The sequence below is a fragment of the Rissa tridactyla genome, chromosome 2 (assembly GCF_028500815.1).
Source record: "Rissa tridactyla isolate bRisTri1 chromosome 2, bRisTri1.patW.cur.20221130, whole genome shotgun sequence".
NCBI classification, from domain to species: domain Eukaryota; kingdom Metazoa; phylum Chordata; class Aves; order Charadriiformes; family Laridae; genus Rissa; species Rissa tridactyla.
The window spans coordinates 41,173,813-41,196,197 of record NC_071467.1 but is presented as its reverse complement, the minus strand read 5'-3'; positions in this window follow the sequence as shown (position 1 = coordinate 41,196,197).

Below are 22,385 nucleotides of genomic sequence, written 5' to 3'. Positions count from 1 at the left end.
AGCCTGGAGACCTGGTGATGCAGTCTCTGTATGACACCTTGAAGACTAAAGACACAAGGCAACGCTCTAAAATTAAGCAGTACACTGTCTTCTTTTCCCTTCAATAACCATATTTAACTTCAGTCCTCAGGTTACGCAGGGTTCCAATAAACACTTTGTCCACAACAGAATATTTTGGGGCAAATCTTGCCTGTGGTTTGGCATCCTGCCCAGCTCACAGGAACAAAGCATTGGGTCAGTTTCTTCCAGGTTTCCAAGCCTGCAGTATTTCTTCTGAATAGAGATGGCAAGTATTTAGTGGGGCAAAATGCTAGACCAAGTCTTATAGCTGGGACTGGGTGAGGGATTGACCTACCAACCATGCGTATTATCCTTTAATTCAGCCTTGGGCTATACCTAACCAAACGGGCTACCCCAGGAAAACCTAAAAGTTATTATAGGTCCACACAGCCTTTCTGTGAAATAGATGATGGCAAAGGTTTGTATCTGACCCTAAAATATAAATCAATGTTATGCTACTAGATTTACCTTGACAACAGAAAGCAAGCAGGCTATCATTATTCCAGCACTGAATATTTTTATTTTCGTAAATTATAAATATTACTTTTTCCTCTCCACCTTCAGTCTTAAGAATGTGGTTTCACATTTCATTTAATGCTAAATGGTTCATTACATAGAGTAGCAACTTAGTTCTCTTATTATGGTGTTATCTTTCACTTTGTCAAAATATGTCTACTTGATAAGAAATCTGACAGAAGTTGCTTATGATGGGATCACTAACAGCCATCAGTTTCTCTCTAGCAAATGAAACTGTAACCATGGAAACGGCCTTTTTTTGCCAGAATGAAAATGAGACAGCACTCTGCTGCAGCCATTAGTAGAATACACAAATGTCCCTCAAGGCAAACATCTAAAGCAAATGGACTGCAAAGTAAGGAGCACTAATTTCTATTTATTTAGGATTTGTAAACCTAGCAGAGCAAGATATTAACAAAGGAACAAACAAAAGGAGGTTAAAAAAAGATGTTTGTATTTTTCTTTCCATTTACAAAGCTCCTCATTTTGAATAAAAATACTTTATTCTGGTTTTATAAGTATAAGCTTAAACAGTACTGTAAGAATGCACTTAAATAACGCTGTGTTTTGATTGTGCCTGTTCCATGGAGAAAATAATTTTTAAAAATTTACACTAGTAGAATAGTTGGGCTTTTTTTTAAAATTTTTTGGAAATGCGTATTTTAGTGCAAAAGTATAAAAATTACTGAGTGTGAGAATTTTTTTTTTCACATTGTTTAATTTTCAAACAACCCTGTTCGTTCTGATAAGATACACCAGGGCTGATAATAAGTCTATTCTAAATACTATCAGCAGTCGTCCACAGGCTGTCAAAGACCTTTCAAGTGTCAGACTCTTCTTACTGTCCTCTTTATTCAGTACTACGCCCCTCTTGCTACAAATTACTTCTTGAATGCATAAATTCCTTTGACAGACTCAGATTAGGTGAGGGGTCTTAAACCGTCCACAATGTACATCAGTAAGATATATCTTAACTTGTTTGCCTTCTCCTTTCACATCAGAAATCATAGTTACTCTGGGAACAGCAATGTCTAGCCTCTGTTCTATTTCCAGCTCACTGAATAAACTGAAGATACAATTTTCCACTAGGATAATTAGTTCGTTAACCAAAACTGTTTAGATATTTAATTCATAGCTAGCAATGGATTCGAATCATCATGCCAATTACTTACAGATACGTCGGGGTGCTTCAAATACCTGTGTGCCTGTAAATATGACAAAGTGACATGCTGTGACAGCCACTTTCAGAGAGCTGTTTCCTACAGTGTGATTAGAAATACCCACTGTTGTTCTGATATGTTTCACATAGGTCAGGGTTAAGACGTACTTATAGAAGTTGCCTACTGCCAGTTTAGTGGCTGTAGTTGTGAAAAAATAAAGAAAGGGCAACGACAGAGTAGAAATACTAACCTGAGAAGGTTCTAAAGACAATGTGTTCAAGCTTTTATAAACTTACACTCCTTGACCTTTATGACTTGGTGAGTGTTAACCGTGTCACAAATGACCCGACGTGGGTAATTAAAATCGCATGAAAAAGACTACTACCTCACCGGAAAGTTACTTGGTTATCCTACCTGCAAAATGCCCCTAAAATACTCCTTCTCAAATCAAAGGTACATGTTAAAATAAGCATAAAAAAGGGAGAGGTGTCTTGATTTTTGTTTTTGCTTGATATTGTCTTTTAATTGTCCTAAGCATATGTTCAGCCATATGTGTGAGTATATATGTATTCTCACGTACACACAAACATAAAGTAACAATAGTAGATTAACATCGCAGGTGAGTTTGCAAAAAGCTTTTTCAGACTCAATTAGATATCTTCCTGAGTAGATGTATGTTTGGGAAAAAGCAAGCAAGTAAACAAATCTTGATATATTGGAAAACGGGGGCAGGGCGGGGAAGAGAAATAGCTTTATTTTCTATCTTCTATTATAAAAGCATAGGACTTTTATAGCATAGGACATACCAACCTTTTAAGGTAAAGAACACATACCCAGACATAGCACTAGTTAAGTGCAGCACTTACACGTATTAGTATACATAACAGTTAATTAAAATTGGCAAAATTTCCAAGTAAATGGGTTTGTTATTGGCTGCTGAAAGCCGACAGCTGGAGTTGCAATTCTCTTTAGTCCAGACATCAGAAAAAACTTTAGCTGAATAATACTAACCTAGTCTGTAACACCATCTCTAGAAGAACAAAAATGATCAGTTAACAGCTGAAATGTCTAATACCAAAATATATTTGACGTGAGAGGAGAAAATAGATTATGTATATAGCCACATTCTCACTATTTGCATTACATTTCAAATTCAGACACCTTTATCACCACCTAATACGGTACCTTTGTAGTTTAGGGTACAGACTTTTATTGGTTGCCTATGGCTTGTTATTTCCCTACAAGATGGTGAACTATACCCCTAATTATACAAAAATAAACAAAAATATGCAAATATTATGATGTTTAAGTTAAATGTGACAGTGATATTCCATTGCTCAAGTAGGTTGCTATTTTGTATTATTGCCATAAGTTCATCGGAGATTATGTACTAGGTAATTTGCTTCTCAGCTCTCAACTGAGCGTTTATATTTGTCCCATAATCCTGAATTTACCCAATATACTCAAGGCAACTTAGATGAGAGAATAACTCTCCTAGGCTTCAGTATTCAATAAGGTGAGAGAAGCTCATGTAGAGAATGTTTCAGCCACCTAAAACCTATATGACTTCTTGGAGGTCCTTATTTTTTCCGTTGACCATACAGGGTGCTGACAGCTGAGTTCAGGTAGTGCCTAAAACTGAGCGGACAAGTGTTCTGCAGAAGTAGCATAAGACACCTCATACCCAGAAAAGAACAGACCAGACATTTGAATTCAATCTAAAACTGCACAGGCTTGCAGCACATTTTGTCACAGCAGCAGCATCACCACCGATATTGCTACCATGCCACTCCTGTACGAACAAAGGCAAGAAAAAGAAGAAAACGAGAAGAAAAGATTCAATCAGCTAGCAGGAAGAGGAGAAAGAGTAGCGTTCCTTTTATTTGTACTATAGACGTCTTTGCCTTCAAATCTGGCTCTGAAATAATGCTAACAGTGCCAGGAGAGACTGGTGTGGCTGGAGCTGCAGCAGCGTTCCCAGTCCAGACCTGGCCCAGTGACACATGACTTGCAGCAGACGTTGCCACGCATTCACCCAGCAGCCAGCCCTCACTGCAGGGCAGGGCAGGGCAGGGCAGAGAGCTGCTGGCACAAATTCAGCTTTACCTGTCCTTATTAACACTACAGTGGGCTATGTTCTTCATCAAGTAAAGGGACAAGTTGAAATATGTCTTAGGAAAGTATCTGGATTGATTTTTTTCCCTCCAACAGATCATTCCACGCTGGACTTCACTGAGCATTTCTGCTTACAGTAACACCCCTGAATCCCCCAGTACTACCAAGCACCATGTTTACACTGCACTACTACATATGGCTACATTAAAAATGGAACTTTCTATATAGCTAATGGCCTCTGGTAATTTCAGTTATTTCTGTCCTGAAGAGCTTGTTGTGTCTATATGATAAAACAGAAATGCATTTTCATGATTACTGAGACAAGTTAATTTAAAATGGATAACCCTGCCTCGCGCGGAAGTGATGAGAAAACTTCCAGATACTATGTGCTCTTTGCATTCAGAAATTAATAGTTTGAATTTTACCATTTTCATTGGTCCTGATGATGACCCTCGTGATATTTGTTGCTGTTTATTGTTTGATTTTTACAATTTATCATAAAAGGTTTCTACTTTATAAGGTAAGAAAACTCTTAAAAAGAAAGGACGTGAATATATGCGCGTGTTTCAAAGTACAGCTGAAAACTGGATGATTGCTGCTTTGTTTTAGAAAATATTATTTTAAAGATCTAAGTACCCCTATTTTCAGTGCAGTTCATTGGAAGCATATTCACATTGACTAACTTTACCTGACTGTAGTGTCCCGAGATTCTTAGATGAATCACTCCTCATAAAAACCTGCTTCTTCCAGCTGCTCTATAGAGAGACTAGGAGGTTTGACTTCTTATTTTGAAGAATCACATCAGTTCAATGCCTAAAGTGAGGCAGTCTTAAAAGCAAACCCTGACAAAGGATCATTGATTGTTCACTCTATTTGTCCCTTTCAAATAGCCCATTTCTCCCAGACCAGAGGAGCAGGTTAGGAGCAAAGTTTTTGGTACATATAAGTGTGCTACTTCTTTGGTTTCAAATCTGATTTCAGTTTTCATATTGGCAGATACTACCCTGGCTGAGTGCACAAGGCAAGTATCTGCATCATTTGAACCATTAAGTCCAGGAACGGCCGTTGAAATTACTCATGTTTATTCATTAGCACAGCATAAGTACTTCAATGAGTGTAAGAGAGACAGTATTCTCCTGATTGATTTTGTGTTTTTCAGTATGCTTAGGCATCTAATGGTACTTTAGGAGTTCTGCTAACTGTTGTAGCTTGGAGTATCCTGGGCATCATGAAAGTGTGTCTTACATGTTTTCCTTAACAACTGAATGCACCCCAGTTATCAAATAAAATATAATTGATAAGCAAATGGGATCTGCATAGAGAACATTAAAAGGCAGATTGATCACTAAATCTGGTAACTCCTAACTGCTCTAGCAATATGTTCTCTGGCATAAAATAAACCTGGTTTCAAAACCCTAGGATAAATTACTGACAAACTCATTGTTGTAATTGCTACCATGAGTATAATTTCAAGTAATTTTAAAGCCTTCTACATAACAAACTAAGAAAAGTAATCATGTAAAGAATATGATTATAGGGAATATAGAAATCTGATGATCTCCCAGTCTAAAAGATCCCAGTTCTGTACAGTCTGATACCAAATGTATTGTTGGGCTCACAGACAGTATGTCTGCAGGGATCTGATCATGATAATCCTTGGTTTGTTTCAAATAAACCTCTGTTCTCCTGTGCTGAGCTTCCTACAGCTGTGCAATAGCTTTTTCCTAGAAACACTGCCAAGAAGGAGCACAGTAACAGGGGTCAACTCCAACCATGAACTTTATGAATTGTTTAGTGGCACATTAAAGGACAGCATCAAGTTCACTTATAAGCTTTGAAATGGTCTTATTTCTAGCCTGTGCAGGTGGATGATTCCTTGTACATTTGATTCACACGGTCAAGATTTAACCCATTGTATCTTGCAGCTCTCCCCTCTGCAAAAGGGGAGAGTGTTTAGGATGCAGGGATGTTGCTAACGCACAAGTCTGCTTCTTAGCTTTTGACCGCAGGCCCAAGTGTAGAAGGGATGCCCTTCTCCACAGAGTTGCTTCAGAGTGGAGAACCACCTAGTTCACAGGTTGACACACATGGTGCTTCAGGCTCAACTGTAACAAGAGCAAGGCTCCTGGTTTCTTTGGTGTTAACCCTTTTGTTGCCTTGGAGAATGACAACAGATTTACCTAGTTCAGTGACTTGCAGTTACAGGTAGCTGAAATTTGTGGGATCTGCTTTGCTGATTTCTTTCAGCATGCACTCTAAAGAAAAGTAAGAGCAAAGAATTGAATCTTGCAGTGACAACTTCCATACTTTCAGTGCCACTACCTATTCACCCAGCAGATATTAAATTTACCCTTGAATAACCTGTAAATCCAAGGTCCACCTGAATCCTCATGAAAGTATCAGCTTGGTTGCTCCCTAAGCAAACACAGCTCCACTTCCATATCACTCTTAAAATACAAAGCTGATCTCTTTTGGGGGATGTGGACCCAAGTAGACAAGATGACAGTCAAGATAATATTTGTTATCTAGAAATTATTAAGTTAAAATCCAGCTTCTCTTTTTTAAACTTCATCTTCGGATTGACTCTTCTGCTTTCTCTGGAAATTTTGTGCCAAGAAACTTGCATGGTAGGAGAGAGAGAAGAGAATGACCCATTGGCTACAAACTGATGGATGCTAGTCATATTATGATGTCAATGAAATCCCGCAGTCCCTTGGTGTGCAATTCATATTCAGCTTATCCACATAGACCATATCCATGCAAGTGCTTCTTTTTTTTTTTTCTTGTTGTATAGGTAATTATTTTTTTTTCTCCTATTAAACTTTTGGCAAAAGGAGGGATGTTAGAAGCATGTGAAGATTCTATGATTCTATGGTTCTATGAGTTCTATCAGGTCTAGTCTATTGCTTCCATCTACTGCTATTGCTGATGTAGCATGCCTCCTCAGATAGGACATCTTTCCTTGGCCAAAGCTGCATTAACATTTACAGAGCAGTAACACCAATGATGGAAGCTTAAGCACATCCCTCATGTGCATTTAGGGGAGCTGAAATGGGTATTGAGCCTGTCCTAGTAGCCTTACAGGAATGCTAGAGGAGAGCTGTGTGAATAACTGAATTTTTTGTTTGAGTGGATAAAGAATAACCAATTGGAAAAAATAATTTGAACATTTTTAATATTCCCAGAGAAAAGACATCTGAGAGAGACTTTCTTTTCAGATTGACCCAAATATTAAATATTCAGGGGATCATCTTAAAAAGTGGTAAATTTTTCTAAATGAAAAGTTGTTTTGAAATGAAAAAAATCAAAACATTCCACTTGAAAATGTCAGAGTGAAGTGTTTTGACTTTTTAAAATGTTTTTACTGAAAAATGATAAATTATACATGAATTTGCGAATTGTTTCATCATCTCAAATATGCATTTTAGTTAAAAGAAAGTTACAGCTCCCTTCACAGGTTTTTTCTCATGTCTCTGGTCTAAGTAAGCAAGTTTTTCTCCCCCAGTTTCTGTCTTTTAATTTGTTTGACATTTAACATATATAGCTATCATAAATCTCAAAGACTTGAACCATACGGTTGTGTTAAGAGTAGATCTGACTTCACTGAAAAGTAATACTTACATTCATAGACACTTACACACACACGCACAAACACACACAAAGAGAGGGACAATTTCTGCTCTGAGTTACAATAGTTTAGAACTGAATAATTATTCTAAATGAAGTTGAGTTACTTCAGAATCAAACTGATAAAAGGTTTATACCACTGTGCTGGTAGTTACTGAGAAAGCTCTGATAATCTGTGGCATGACCTATTGGGTGCTCAGCAACATCTGCATAATTACTGTTCTGTTTTCTGTACTGTATTGTATGATACAGCTTCCGTGATAGAAATTAAATACTGTCATAATGTTATTTCTGTTTTCAAAGAGTTGTTTGGACAGCTAGGGAAATGAGGTAGCATTCAATTTTAGGTTTTAAGTTAAAATACAATTGAGATCGGTAATGACTAAAAATCATTACTGAGCTTGAACCTGCTATTTCCTCCTATATTTCTTAATTTATCTGATTTATATTTGGGTAAAATCAAATCCTGAGAGGAATAATTTCTGATTAGATCATATCTGTTATTTAGTATCTGTGGGGGATTTAATGCAATTGCTGCTAATTCTTGAAATTTGGCCAAGTGGTAGTTAACATCCTACAGATGAGTCGTAACAAAATACCTTCTTTTGTCTCAGTACAAAATGTAAATACAGAGAATATTATATTGTTATCTCCTCTTTTGGTTATAAAAACTATTTATTCTTTTTAATCCTTTCCTGTTATACATTTTTTCCATTCTTTCCTATCAATGATATTTATTTTCATTATTTCCAAACTTGTTTTAGATCCAATATTGGGAAGGTTTAGTGACTAATGAATTTTTAAATTATAAGGAAAACTTTCTATGCTTTAAAACCATTAGAAAAAGAAAATCGAGCTAATACTATGTTATTTATTTATGTTCAAAGTGAATTATGCCTCTGCAGTGAATGTTATGTCCCTTTGGGTTTGATATAAGACAGTTTTTATTTCAATCACAATTGTTTAAAGAGTAAGAGTTTAATAGTAGAAAATTAAGTTTCTATGGCTTTGGGCCATCGTCTCTGCTCTGGTAAATAGCTACAGCTCAATGAAGTTCCTCAATGTTCTTTCACTTGTTTACACCAACAGGAAATTTTGGACTTACAAATACTCCCATAGGACCCAGGTGAAATGAATGGTTAAAGGACGTATCACACCAACACGCATTTTCAACATGTTTTTGTTTTTCTGTTCTGAAATGGAAGAATGATTCAAATGAAGATAAGTTACGAAGATAAGTCACATCAAGCATCATGATGTGTTTGTGTTAGCTGACATTTTCCTGGCTATTTTAAATAACTTAAACAACTGAAAAGAGCCTTCCAGTAACTTGTTTGTATCAGCTGTGCTTGGAAGACAATAGCTTGCCAGGCTCTAATCTGGACAGTACTGAATTCTCTACATTTTCCCTTGAGTGTGAATGTTATAAATAGTGACTAACTGGAACTCTCAAACTTCAGAGCAAGATTTCATTTGCTGGGGAATGGTGTGGGAGTAGTGTTCATACAGAGGTGCAAAGAAAAACCAAGATAACTTAACAATAGCCTAGCTGATTCTCTTTGTTTAAACTATTCCCAGGAGATGCATACAGTCTGGATTTGTAGCCACAGTCTCAGAAGGACTGGAAGACCTTTCTGGAAAAATACATATGCCAACATAGTTTATAACAAAGAGGGTATGAGTTGAGGTTTAATTTGGCATCTTTTTATCCTTCATCAGTATTCATGCCTGTTTCAGACATCAGCATTACTTTCAGATTAGTCAAACCACATAGTATAGCTATGTTAGGTAAAACATAAGAAACTAAGTAAAATGTTTTTATCAGAGGATGACAATATTTAGGCATGCAAAAACATCTAAGTTTACTGCTCTTCAAGATATCTCAATTTTCTTATGTACTGTATTGAAAGAATTTCTGTTTACCTTGATTACATTTCCATTTACTTTTCTCTCAGTATGTTTGGTTTTATTTTCCAGTAAATATTTCACCAACATGAAGATATTTCTGAATTATTCTCTATCAACAGAAATGCTAAATATAGTCTGCAGCAGTGGCTGCCTTCATTAATATGATTTCAAAACAACAAACACGATGCTCAGTGCATACTTTATTTCTGCTAGGAGACATCACATTTCTAATTAAACTCAAATCATAACTGAATGAAAATACATGGAATTCAGCATGATTATTTATATTGTACTTTTAATTGTTATTACTTTTCTTTTACCAGGCAGAAGAAAAAATAATCACAGGGCAGAGGATGACATTTGAAAAAAATGTATTCTCTCTCTGAGCAGGCTTTGTTGTCACAAGTACTGTACTGACAATAAGATCTTTAGGAGAGCTCTGTTTGTATCTCAACATGTAGTATTCTTCAGGAATTAGTAAATTCATCCAGCAAAGATTCCAAAGGATTCTTTGCTATAGATCTTTGACTTCCTTCTCAGGAAAAGTTTTGCTCTTTTAGTCTATGGAAAACTTCTTTGTACTTAAAATGAATAAAGAGAAAAAAAAAAGAAAGAAAAAGAATTTTTATTTTTTTTTTCAAAGAGCAGTAAGGAAGATGATGGATTAAAGCAGATGCAGACTGTTTGCAGTTATATAAGACTATTAGGTACCCTGCTTGTTCTGGCTTTTGTAATTTGTCCATGTCCTACTTTATATAACTCAATCCATTGTGAGCAAAAACATGAAATACCAGAATAGTTCATATTTCATTTTGTCAGCAAATTAGAAAAAAAATATAAAAACAAACACAATAGACATCATATTTGCTGAGTATAGAACTGAGTATTTTTTCATATCAAAGGAGTCTGAAAAGAACAGAAGGTTAAGAAGATTTTTTTTTACAATGAGCAGATGTGCTTGTTACTGTTGATGGACAAGCTTATCCATTTACATCAATTAATATCAACAGCAAGCACATCAATATGGAAGCTTGTCCTGACGCCTTGATTTTTTCCCATCTGACAGGTAATAGTAGGGCTGGGAAAATGTCACAACAATTTAGTCATGCTTCACTGGCTTTAACTAGTTCAGTGACAATGGGAATGCATCATGCTAAGATTCCTTATGATTCATAATGGTACTGCATTAGTCGGCTATTGCAGAGGATTTAAACTAGTCTTTGTCAATTAAGGGTTTAAGGTCAAATCCTCTTTATGGTTTTTTCATTCGTGCATTAAGTAAAAGCAAGTTAAAATATTTATGAATGGCACTAAAATGTGGAAACTTTCTTTAGGAACCTGTCTTTTCATATTGAGTCATAACTGAAACCAACTATGTTTGACAAAGAAAGGCTATTTCATCACATGGCATGGCTTACACCTCCCCTTCTCGAAAGGCCCGAGCTACAATCTAGTCAGTTTTGGTAGGAAAACTTCTTTCAATAGAAACCTGTAGTCGTAACTATTTTAGGCTGTGAGTTGAAGTTATGCACATTTGACTGATCAAGATACGACCATAACGTTTGTAAATTAATTGAGTGCTCAGCAACCCAAGAAACACTTAAAAGCCAGAAGGGAACACTGTAAATGGGTCAGTGAAAGGGATGCAGGGTAGGCTCTCTGCCGTCCCAGCAGGAAAACCACAACAAGGCCAGACGAGCCCAGATAAGACGTGCTGTCCCCATGGCTGCAGTGGCTGTCCAGCCCACCATCTGCAGGGTGTCCATGGCTGGCTTCCCCGGGCCGCACGTCCTGCTTTGGGGATGGTTCAGGGAGCAGGGACAAGGAGGAGCTGCCAATTTCACCCCTGGAGCCTCCCCTGCTGGTCAGCCCATTTAGCTCAGGGGGACCTCTGTGCCTTTCTCCTATTTTACAAGTTGAAAACTGCTGAATATCCGTATGTTTTCTTCCTGAGGAGTAAGCAGTAATGGGACATGCTTTGCTTATTTGCTTAGGTGCTGCCTCACTGTTTTCCATGGGTTGCACCAGGGTAGCTGGGAGCATGTTATTTCCAATGTAAGCGTATTTTATTGTTATGCAACATTTTATTGCTTTGGGCTAGACAAGTCATGATGAATCCTTGTATGAAGAGACACACACATGCACATACTTGCATGCTTTCTCCATCCAAGTACTTTTGGCTGAAATTGCCTTGTATTCAGATGATTTCTTTTCTTCTCAGTCCTTGCAAAGGGAACTGTACCTGAAGTAAGAGAGGATTCAATGTTCAGCTATAAGTCATTGATTTAACCTTTCTGTCGTGAGAAAAGTAAAATGAACTTGCTTCCAATATAGTTAAATGTTTAGTTATATATGAAACTAGATCTTTGGGGAGGATAGGAAATTACATTTTCTATAATCAATCAATCATCTGTGAAGAGAAGTTTATTTAAAGTGACTCCTTTCTGATTACTTCTAGAAGAGATAAATAGAAAATTATTCATAAAGAACTCAATGTATTGATAATGTGACAGCCGAGAGGTTGTGCTCTTCAATGTAGATAATTTTGCAGCTTTATGAACGCCTGCGAAACCAGACAATGTTATTTAAGTAAGCTTATACTAACGGCATATGTATATTGGATAAATAGCCTTGTTAGAAATTAAACAGCAATAACTAAAATTATCTAGCCACTCTATGCCAACTATATGTAAAACTATCAGCATGAAAAATATATAAATACTGACAACAGTTTTACTTAAGCAGAAATTGACAGAAAATGTTATAAAACCAGATTATAGAGCTATATATCCACTGAGTGTTTTTTATGTACTTACCAGACAATACTCAGATGCCTCAGTCACAGACTTTGGCTCTGAAGGTGCACAAAGGTGTGGTGTGTGTTGCCCCCATGGCTCTGCCCTGGCGCTAGAAGCTGTATTTCACAGACAGGAATCATGTCCTTCCCTTGGGGACCTTGAAGCACGGCTTATCTTTGTGCTCACTGACAAGGTGATGGGCAGGGAGCAGAATGTTTTGTGTGAGGGAAGGTGTAGATGTTCAGTCCATACAGAAAGGCATTTCTTGGGACAGCACGATGGTCTTGAGGAAATGAATGAGAGGGAAGTATCAAAAATTATCACCCAAAATCATGAAGGTGGCAGTTTTTGTGTGTCCAAATCCTGTGCTTAGTGGGACTCTAAGAGGAATAAAGAAGGCACTGTAACCTCTTAAAAGTCTTTATTTTCTCCCTTTCTTCTTCATTCTGAGAAGCATCTTTTTCTGGAATTCCAAACCTCTTGGGGCAAGGGAGCAACAGACATGTATTTAAAATACTGAACCTCAATGTTTTTAATGAGATCGCTTCGTGGTGTTTTTACTTTTGTCATAAAGTTCATCAGATTCAGAAGGTTAAAAAGCTTGATTTTTTTCAAAGGTGAAAATGGTAATTTTCAGAGAAGTAAAAATTTGCATTCAGAAACTTAAATTTTTCTGAAAGATCACTTTTTGCTACATAAAGCACCTACCATTGCTATGGAAAACTCTCAGAAATTATGAGATACGAATCTGATCCTAAATTAAATAGAAGACACCATATTAAACTCAGTGGAAGTATGTTTATCGAAATCAGAAAAGGTTTTGGCCTATTTCTTCTCCTAATGTTAGTGGAAACACCCCATAAATTTTTAAAATTAAGCTATTTCGTGGTCTCTGTTCGGAAAATTAATTCTTCACATTTTCAAAAATCCTCTTATAAGGTACTTCATATGTCAGATTTATATCCCACAAAGATACACGGACTGAGAAAATAAGAATAAGAGTGACAAAAAGTTTCCTGAAATGCTTTAAAAACATCTCTCATGTTTTTATGACATTTTGTTGGCTATTTTTGAGAACTAGGCAGGAGCTAGCACAATAGCGATGGTAAGCGAAAAGATGGTGAGTGTAGTTCCTCACCAATCCTGAACTGAACCAATTTCCTGAAGTTCAAATAAGTCTAGAAGACAGCTGTTTGGTTTCTGAGTCTGAAGGGACAAACCGGGGGGGGGGGGGGGGGAAGAGAATCTGAGAAATAAAGCTAATGCACTGAAACTGCAGGATTTGGGCACAGGCAATGCCCAAGAGGTCAATAGGAACAAGATACCCAAAAAGGCACTCTGCAATGAATGAAAAAGCAGCTTTTTTGTGCGTTTGGTCCACCGTAAGAATTTATTTCTATTCAAAAATTCAATTCTGATGCCAACTGATATCTTATTAGCTCTACAGTTTGGAGCCAGCAGGAGCTCTTACAGAAACCAGGCCCGGTTTTTCCCTCTAGATGGACTGATCTCACCAAAATCATTGATAAATTATCATCACAAGCCCAGACGACAAATGGCTAGACTACTGTTAAGAAGCAGCAGTGTGTGTTGCCAGTAAGACCTCTGCTTCAGTGACACAGAATTCCAGGAAGCAACTTTCTTCCATTTTGTTAGAAAGAAAATCAAGGGTTTTGCTGTTCTGGAGGTGCTGTAGAAACATCTTGAAACGGTCATGTGATCTGTTCTGTGAGCCAAAAGAGGTGTTTCTTCAAGGCCTTTTTTAAACTGAGATGTGCTTCTGCTTGCTCAAACCCTCCCACGTACAGATGAGGACATAATATAGGGCTATGTCTCATTATGCAACCTACCTCCCACATGCATGTTCTAAAAGAAAGCACTGAGCAGCTGCATAACACTCCTTTGGGCATGAATAGAGTCTTTAATACCAACACTGAAATGAGAGTGATTAGTCGTGCTACTGGCACACACAGCACCTGAGCATTCGGAGTTCATTTCAGCACAACTGATAGGGCACCTTAACTTTTGAGAGGAAAGGGCTCCAGATTTGCTCGTGGGATATGCCGTAGTGACTTATAGCCCAGGCATTACTAAACCTTGGGCATGGCACCCTGATTCATGCTGAATATGTGATCAACGTCAACCCTTTATTTATTAGCAGTTTATCATGATTGCTATGCAAGAATGAACTAACAGGGGTGATGCTACAAGTTAGCATCACTAGGATGGTGCTGGGATGCCACTGCCAGTTCCAGGGTGGGCAGTGAGAGCCTTGCCTGACCCACTCAACAGGCAGAGCCATGCAAATAGCAGTCATGAGAGGTGTGCATCACACGGTGAAGAGAAACTCACAGTTGTAGACGGATATGCTCCCTGACAGCTCAGAAAGAAAAAGGAGAAATAGGTTTAGTTGTAAGCAAGGACAGTATACTGGTAAATTAGTACTATTTATATTCCTTGGCACACTGAGCATTTTACCCTCCTTGCCAGGATCACTGCCTGACCCCAGAAATCTCAGCCAGAGGAGGAGGATTGTAGAGGCTAGTATAAGGCAGCGTGAAAAAATAATACTCATAGCTCGTAGGTCATGCAACAGGGTTATTTATTTATTTAGATTCCTGCAAATGTGAAAAACTTCTCCATATGACCTAAATGCCATTGTTGTAATCTGAAAATACCTCTGATACAGCAACCTAAGAAGCATCTCTTCACACACGGATCCTCCCTCCCTGCTCGATCAATGCCCTGCTTTTACAATAGCTATTTTATACCCCCATTTTCAAATAGAGTGAAAAAAGATGAGCTTTGCAATACACCCTGCAGGTCAAATTCAGGTTATATTAAGTCAGAGAAGGGGAGGAAGCCATTTCAATGTTAGTGAGTAGTGGATCTATTTATAAGGCCTTTTTAAACTCTTGCTTCATTTCACAGCCTATATGACAGCTGATTTTCTCCAGCCCAGATGACTATGGTTGCAGGAGCATCACCTTATCAGGGAAACCAGTCCGTTGGTTTCTAGTTCTTGAAAACAGAATAAATAAAACAAATTAACAAGGCAAAAGAGAAAGAGAAATGAAGAAAACCTCTGCAGAAAGTTTTTCCTCCAGTCAGCACAAGGTATTACTGTTGGGTTTTTTGTTGGTATTACAAAAGTTGTGACATCTTTCAAGATGTCCAGTATGGCATTTAGCATTAGGACTTTCTTCACTACACCAGCAAACAAGAAAATTTAGAAAAATGTCCTGCCTTTGTGCCTTGTTCCAAAAGTAGGAGACAATATTTGTGGGGACTGGGTTACGGATTTCAGAAAATGTATAGGTGTAGGTTCCCACATTTGTTAAGTACTGAAAATCCAACATTTGCTATCTGAAGATCTAACTTTTGCAAATGCTTAAGCACATGATAAACAGGAATTTCATGAGTAAAACCACACCTCTGTTTAAGTGATTTGCAGGATTAGGCACCTTTGCATATAAACTATTTTCACCATAATGCTTTATACTTACTTTCCCTGCAAAATTTAGAACATCCATTTGCTGTGGTGAACCAAAATACAATATGCAGATCAATCCCCACTTTTTATACTGAACTAAAAAAAAAAATTATGTCCATTTAACAGTGCCTGAATACAAGAGCTATTTCTCATACGGGTTGTGAAACATCTTCAGTTTGTGTATTAACAGAGGACCAACTCTTTGGCTTGTTAAAGAAGAAAGCCTTTGGAACCTGCGTAATAAATTGCATTGTGGTGAGATTCTTTAGATCAGTTACCTTCCAGGCAAGCTGATATAATGTAAAGCTTTTAAAGTATCCTTTCTGATTACCTCACAGGAGCTCTGACCACTATCTTGGACTGCTCTTTGTTCAACAAACAGGTATTCTTGTATTAGAGAAGAACATTAAAATTATGAACCTCTGAAGGTAATTTCTAGTCAAGAAATACCTGGCAGAGAAGAAGAAAAGGTTGTTCACTGTGATTAGTTTTTCAAATCACAAATACTTAGAAATTTACCTAAATTACATAGTCAGAGTAGATGCCTATCCATGGAGTGGGTAGAGAGAGTATTTTTGCAAATCAGAATGCATACTCCATGGCAGATGAGGTTTGCTGATATGATTTGGAATATTCAACATTCAGAGAATGGTGATCTGCTACAAAGATCTGACTGTTATGTGCTGTTGAGTGTTGGTGCAATCAGGAGTCTGGGTTGCGCTTTTCTCAGGGAAGCGTCAATAAACTCTGTATCTCATCACACAACCACAAATAGGGCACTTCTCGCACATTTCCTAGTTTCAAGGCCAGGTTGGATGGGGCTTTGAGCAACCTGGTCTAGTGGAAGGTGTTTCTGCCCCTGGCAGGGGGGTTGGAACTACATGATCTTTAAGGTCCCTTCCAACCCAAACCATTCTATGAGCTCATGATGAGAAAGTTACATTTGAGCTTCCTCTGGAACTATTGACTGTATCCTAGAGTTTTAAAATGTGGGTGAATGCCTTATTCATAGACATTCAGAGGCATTTAAAGGTGTCTCCCCTCTTTGTGACTCACCAAGAAGTCAGAGAGAGAGTAAGGTGGACCCTAATGGCGGGTTTCCCCTAACCGCAGCAGTCTGAAAGGTAAGCCTCCACTATAAGACAATTGCCTACTTTCTTTCTACGGGCAGTGGAGAAAGCTCCATACCTCAAAAAAAAGAAAAAAAAAAAAAGATTTATCTTAGATACTTATCTTATATGTAGTGAAACGGCCCCTGGAAATGCCTATACCTCTCCACCAGTTATGGAGCTAGCCAAGAATTTTTAGTGGCTACAATTAGGCAAGCCACTGATACATTTTAAAAACTTCTAAAAAGTGTCTAAAAGAGTTTCTTAACCCCAAAAAATACTCATATAGGAATTGCAATCCAATATCTCATAGATTACTATAATTAATATAAAGGGTAGGATGTTGGGCCTTAAATATGACAGAAATATGAGACTTAATATTACTAATGATGGGCCTTAACCTAATAATATTTTGTGAAGGAAAACCTATGGTTGGGAGTAGGGCAAGAAGACAGTTCTCTGGTTTAAGCATATATACATGACAATGAATATTTAAAAGCTGCTTTGCAGTTTGGATAATATTGAAAAATACAAGTATTATTTTTTGTAGAGAGTGATCAGCGTGTGTAGTGGAGGCACGAGGGGATGCCTGGAGGTAGTAATAAATGCAGCTGGATGTTTTCAAACAGACTTATGGATACCTACTTGATAGTGATAGAAATGGAGATGATAGATGACACCAAAATACTGTATACTACAGATCGGCTATTAATTTTAAGATAGTGAAAAAAATAGGGAAATATGATCATACTTCTCAATTAGGGGTGCAAATCATCTATAATGGGACTGTTCTCAGAGCAGTCCTGCCTTCTGTTAAAAAAATAGAAGGAATATAATGTATGGATACTCAAGTACTGGCATTATTCTTGCATTGGTAAAACCTCCTTTTGCTTTGTCCACTTTCCCAATCATAAATTGCAGAAATCCACACGAAAGGATATTGGCATAGGTCTCTCTACTCATTAATATAATGTTTTGAATCTGTCAATGCTATTTTAACTTATATTTCAAGGTTAAGTGGCAAGCTTTTTCAGTCTAGAGATACTGGGTACCTAGCCAGCACTCTTTTCCAAATGTCTAGAAATACTGAATATCACGATAGTCAGAAATGACCCATGGGGGATCCAAATCAGACTGTCTTCCCAGCTGGACACTGAAATGTTCATAGTTGTTTTCTAGCCTTGATTATGCTTCAGAGAACGACCAATGCAAAAATCTTGCCATCTTTATCAGTAACTAATACTAAATCTACTTTTTCTTCATCTTTCTTATACAATATTGCAGAGTATTGTCATGTAGACCACCAAACGTACTATTGAATCATAGTCTCCGTTAGACTGACAGGATATAAAATGCATACGCAGTGCCTCTTGCTTTGTAGTTACAAAGAAATATCAAAATACATATGAACAAATAAACCTTGTAGGGTTAAAAATAGGCTTTGTTATACCAGGAATATGAATTCTTTCTTATTTCATTTGGCAAATAGCTGGACAGCGCATTACGACCACAGCGTTTGTTCTCACTTCTGAAGGAGTATTTTCAAACCGTTCCAGCAGTTACGAGAAGCCACTTATCTCCGCACTGGAGACAAACTGAGAGGCTGGTCTTTACTTAGAACTCTTTGTTAAGGATTTACTAATGCTTAACTTTGTTAATCCTTGACGCTGCCATTGGAGATGTTTGCTGAATGGCTTGTGCAAGTCACTTCACATCCTTTCGCCCCTTGTCCATGCCTTGAACATAACAGCAGCTATTCTTTCTTTAAAGTATTTTGACCTTTATGTCTGAAAGTTAGTACTTGGTGAATAAACTGTAAAAAGGGTGTTGCAGGAGCATTTTTATTAGTATCATTGGGGTTATTTGTAGCATTGGACTCCTAAATTACTGCACTCACCTTACCCAGGATGGGCATAGGGATTCCATCCTAAAAATCAGTTTAAGTGGAATATTTAATTAACATTCATTTTCTCATCTTTCCCTTTGTTGTCCAGAGTCAGAAAGTTTTCAAAGCTGGAAGAGCTTTGTTTGACTCAGTTGTAGAGGTGGATTACAATCTCCCAGAGTTACTTTCCCCTCCCATACAGAGATCCGTGTGTGAATAAGTACAGGTATTACTGAATTACTGGAAGGTCATTTGGTAGATGTTTACAACAGATCAGATTTTTATAGCAATGGCGAGAAGTGAAGGGAACACTGTTGCACTATTTATGCTGATATCAGGTTTCACTGACTGCCCTGTATTGTACTACAGGTACAGTAGTTTTCACTTCCAGAAACTGGGAATAATTCCAGAGGAATGCATCTGGATAACATTTGCCTGTTACCCTCCCCAGAAAAGAATTAGTCACCAAGGGCCCTATTCATAAAAACTAATTCAGGCCATTTCCACATGAATATCACGTCTTTATGTGGAAAAAGTGTGGAGCATGCTTTTTTTCCTACATAAAGAATCCTTTTCTGTGATTAATGGAGCTGTTTCCCCCATCTGTAAATGGACACCTCCCTGCTTTGTTAAAGAGGAGACTGAAATCCAAAGCAGTAGAAGTGGAAGTGGGATGGATAAGAAACCCCTAGCTTTAAAGAGTACATGTGAATGGCGTTTGAAAATGGTTACAGTATAAATTATTTGGTTGCTTGAGCAGACGAATGCTTAAAAATGTAGAAGAGGGATCAGTCCTTAGTGAACACAGATTTTTATGAACTGGCCTAACGTTTTTCTTAGTTTATAGTTTCCTATTAACTTCTCAGTGTTAAGCAAGCCAAAGCTTCCGCTTTGTGTTGTGCTTTGCAAAATCCTACTTCCATCAGCAATGAGTTAATCATAATGGTGTGATAGCTTTAATCAGCCCGTAAGGTTGATAAATTGGATTGATTGGAATCACATCGTTAGCATGTGAATTTTGGTGGAATTTTAATAGCCACCAGGGGTGCACAAGATTTATGGCGGAGTCAGCTTATGATTTTCTTTTGGTTGAATGCTCATTTTAATGTCCTGTAACATACACTAGACCTTGCCTACTGTTCAATTTGTGCTGTGACAAAGGGTTTTAACATACTGTAAGTTCAGATCATTACATTTCATGTGAGATACAGTGTATAACTAAAATATTATGTTTTACTTCAATCACTCCAGGGAAAAGTACAGTTTTATTGAAGGCATTTAATGCAGTTACAACTACAGCTGCAGAACACTGCCTGAATGAGGCTCACATGGCAGTGAATATTGCTGGCTTTTGATGGATACAGTCCCAGTCTTGGTTTTACTGAGAAAATATTTAGACAAACTTGCGTAGGAGTCTTCTAGATGTTTATGACACTCCCCAATGACAGTGAAATACAATGTATTACAGGCATTAAGTTAAGAGAAATAGGATGGAAAGAAAAAAACAGAACCCAGCCTTAACTTAGTGGTTCAGACTGTGTGAGTGTACTGATTGAATGCTTCTAGTGAAAAGGACGAGAAGGAAAAACAGACTATTAGGGCTAACTTGATCCATATGATAAACTCTGATGCCACTGGATAGAAACAATAAGATAATGTAACCCATCTGAAACATGAAGAAACAAAATGTTTCCTGTCATAAGACCCAAGCCTTCAACTTGTTACACAGTGGTGTGTACCCCTTACCTATCAATTAGACCTGTCTGTCAAATTGTGAGCACTGTCCAGATTTTTCATGAAGTATAACAAAGTTTTCAACTATAAAATATCCCTGCGTTTAAGGACAGTACATTAAAATGGCACCAATATCTTCTCCATTGCCATTTTCACTATGGAGCCAACCCTTCTTATAATAAAATAAGCACAGACACTAAATATTGCTTCAGACTTTTTTTTTATGCACGGATTTCTTGTTTTCTCTTCTATTTTTTTTTTTTTGCACAAAGCTTTACAATACTATAGCCTCAGATTATTTGTCATACAGTTTGGAGTTTGAATGCATAACAAAGAACTTAGAACTAAAAGATCCTGAGGATTAAAATTCCTGAGTCATCCAATCTACTACAAAGAAGTTCGACGCCGCTACAGGCAAAAGGCCACAGAACTAAGAAAGTTAGGACTGTTGTGGTGTTGTTTTTTCTTCCTCTGATAAACAATGAGCAGTTGACTTTACTTGCAACTGAATGTCAGTGGCAGTCTTTGCAGGTGTAGAGCCAAGCGTTTCCTATTTAGCATCAATGTCTATTGACCGTTAAGCAACATAATTTAGAAGTACAGTCAGTTATCACTGTTTTGCTAGAAGGATGGTCCTCTGAACTTGCATTTCTGAGTGCACAGAGTCTCCATACCGGAGGGCATGTTTAGTGATCATTTTGTAATGGTATAAAAACATCAGAAACACAGAAATAAATGGAGCATTCTTGGGCAAATTAGATTAGCTTGAGCTCTTTCCACATGTGATTGGAGATGATCTAATTGGCCTGTGGCACTAAGTAAGTTATACTGAGTGTTTGAATATAATGCATGTATGTTTACAATAATAAATGCATTAGAAACATTTTTATTGTTTGTCTTTCTCTTAACATACTTCCTGTTAACATGAAGTGCATAGTACTTGCTGTGGCAAAATGGAATCTTTCTTCATACCAGTGTAAATTATTTTCCTCTCCCTGCAATTTCACCTCTTCTTGAGATCTGTCCTTATTCAAAGGACAGGTCCTTCAAAGGAGAACATTGTTAAGCAGTGGCAGCCATATAGTACTGCTTTGCTATAGAGGAGTTTGCTTTGCACACTTAAAAAAAAGTTATAAGCATAAAATTTGCTACCACTCTGAAAACAGATATATGTTATTAGCTTTTTTCTATGTTGGCTGTTTTCACACACTCATTGTCTGATTTCAGATCCTGTTCACACTCACAGAAGTCAGCGAAGAAGCAAACAGTGTCCTTTGGCAGCAAACACACAAGATGATATACTCTTCACAATAGCATGATTGTTTCTCTATGGATCCATCAGTAAAGTGGGGCACAAGAAGTTAGGAAGTCCGAGGCAGCCTTGCACAAATGGCCTAGCTTTGCATAGTGCAGACAGCCTGAAGATAGCCACAACACACGAAATCATGACCCCACCGAATTCTTCGGAGTTTCCCCTAGGCCTCAATGTGGTCAGAATTTTCCCCTGCAACTTATTGTGTTGCAACACAATTTGTGAAGACATCAATTAGATCCTCTGAGGACTAAAAAACATTGGGGTTTGTTTTCAGCCTAGAAAATAATAGCTTTTAATAAACCAGTTTTGTTATAACCCTGCAAAACAGTTCGTCTACCACCTTTCATCATGTACTTTTGATGATTATGAACTCAAACGGCTCTAAAAAGATAGATGGAAGCATGACAAGTGAGAAGGCTAAGGGCAACATCAGACACACAGAACATGTTTGCTTTGTAATACTTTCCTTTTAGCTAATAAATTTAATTTTTAATTCTAGACAGTATTGATTTAGGTATATAGTATGATAATAATACTTTCGTGTTTTTTTCTTCAGGAGAAACTAGCATCCAGAAAAAAAGAGCTTCTCATATTCAACTTCTCCAACTGTTCTCCATGCCCTTAAATCTCATTCAGCTACACTATCTGCTTCATATAAACAATCA